The 2,160-nt window shown below is 31.6% G+C and overlaps 1 long non-coding RNA gene across 1 annotated transcript; it reads left to right on the top strand.

Annotated features, from left to right (window-relative positions):
- The first annotated feature begins 683 nt into the window (after nucleotides 1-683).
- LOC105462843 lies at nucleotides 684-1,749 on the top strand. Its single transcript, XR_976123.1, has 3 exons — nucleotides 684-923; nucleotides 1,017-1,237; nucleotides 1,331-1,749. It is a non-coding gene; the product is annotated as an uncharacterized LOC105462843 (long non-coding RNA).
- The last annotated feature ends 411 nt before the right edge of the window (nucleotides 1,750-2,160 follow it).

Below are 2,160 nucleotides of genomic sequence, written 5' to 3'. Positions count from 1 at the left end.
AACGGGCAACGCTTTAGCCATAACGCGAAGTGTAATATCTGTGATGTCTATCGCCTGTTGAATAAAGATATTTGTTGAGTGCCTGTTCAAGAAAAGAGTTGTCAAAGGATATTTCTGACCTTCCATCCTGCAAAGACCTTACAATTATATAATAATCACAGACGTGTGTTATACCTGTTATATACTTTTCGTTGAATCTAGATTTAATATCGTTCCGTGTATTTTCTTGCCTTTAAGAATTAAAATTTAACAATTCAACGTAATGTAACGTCTTCATGTAACACAAGTGTTTGCTGTTGCATTAAACGATCACACGTATTCACACTAGCTATTCTCGGGTGCGTTCGAGTTAGTTTGGAACATACTCCTGATACGACCTGCGCACTACGCATGACGACTGCGTGAGAGCGATCCCGCGCGATCGTCATATTGTAGCTCGTGAGCCGTATGGATGTTCATTGTGATCAGCATTTCGCCAATAATATATTATCAACTGCAATAGTAATATACATCACAGTGTTTTCAAATCAAGATAAATAAGTGTAAATTCTCGTATTTTAGTCGTTTGAGAATTCAATAAAGTTCCCATCCAACAGTACGTAGTAAATTAATTCTTAAATATATATAATTGTGAAGTATTGAAGGCAATATAACCCTTTATATGGTCTCTATTTTAGTGAATACCAAAGAATATCAATATAAAATTGTTGAATTCATAAACGAAAAGGAAGATGATATCTTTCGATTGTGTCCCATCCAAATGGGTAACGTACGACGTCAAAATTCACGTTCTTGCGTATGTAAGTTTATGTCTCCTCCATATAACACAAAAACACGGGCTAAATTAGATAGTTTGGTTATGGCTAAATCTAAGGCACTAGAATCGTGGCCGTTATATCCAGTATATTTGAGAGGTGAAGCAGGTAAAAAGAATTATTTTAATACTAACAATCTCTTTCCAAATCTCAGTTAAAAATTGATGTTATTTAATTTTTGCTTTTTATATTCTTTTCTAGACACATTAGAAGAAGCAAAACAAAAAATGCATAAAATTATTAACAAAAAGCAATTGAGCTCTACTGATAATGCTAAAGAAAAGTCGATACGTACCGCAAAATTTATTTAAAAAAAGAAACAAAAATTAATCAAAAAGACACTGTTGAAAAAATTATGTATGACAGTGACCTTGAAGGGTCATGTAATTCTTTAGAAGACAGTAGTTCTTCTCTGACATTTTGTAAGTATATTTGTATAATTCATTATTATTTTAATAAAAATTATTTACTTAATTATTTTAATTAAAATTTATTTACTTTTAATTTTTATATAGCAAGTAATCACAGTATGGAAAATGAGAAACAAGATTTATTGAGAAATGAGATCTCGAAAAAAATTGATATTCAAGCAAACGAAAAACAAATAGCGACAACATTGACAAGAGAATGTAGTTCAAAAGATGCTGTTAAGTCATCAGACAATTTTCCGCAATCACCTACGAATACTAAATTAAATAACACAGCCATCACTCCTGATAAAAATATGCAAGCAGAAAATCAGGACGCTGAATTTTCAAAAGGCATACAGATTATTTTTTAAATTATGAGATTTTACATTACAAGCATGTATTTCAATTAATCATGATTATTAATAAATTTTTAGGAATTCTTTTGCTTCATAAAGCAATAAAATCTTTAACTGTCGAAATATCAATGTAAAATCACCTAATAAGACAATTAAAAAATTCTATTGAACAAATGTTGAAAATTAGAATAGATTCGATGACTGTTGAAAAATTTCTTAAAAAACATAATTTAACACTTAAATTATCCAATTTAACAGAACTAAAACATTAAAACAAAATTATCTGCTAGTGAAGAATTTCTTTCTGATTTTGTAAGTTCGAAATTCTAATTCTACTTGGCAATTGTTAATATATGTACATAGAACATTACTTTAGCGCTATCGTTGCCAACGTTTATTTTGTCCTGAAAAGGACAGTTTTGCGTCCGTGAGAGACCAACCAATGTTGGGAGAGATTTGGGCCGAGCCCTGAAAAGGACTCGGCGAGGAGCGTTGATTTTCTTCAGAGAAGTGGCTGTATTATCTCTTCAGATGCGAGGTTGTCGGCTCCGACGAGGACGTCTTCTTTTCCGTTTCAAA

Source organism: Wasmannia auropunctata, unplaced genomic scaffold (genome assembly GCF_000956235.1).
Source record: "Wasmannia auropunctata unplaced genomic scaffold, wasmannia.A_1.0 LD336092.1, whole genome shotgun sequence".
Lineage (NCBI taxonomy): Eukaryota > Metazoa > Arthropoda > Insecta > Hymenoptera > Formicidae > Wasmannia > Wasmannia auropunctata.
Note: the sequence above shows the minus strand (reverse complement) of the source record. Positions and strands in the feature narration are given on the sequence as shown.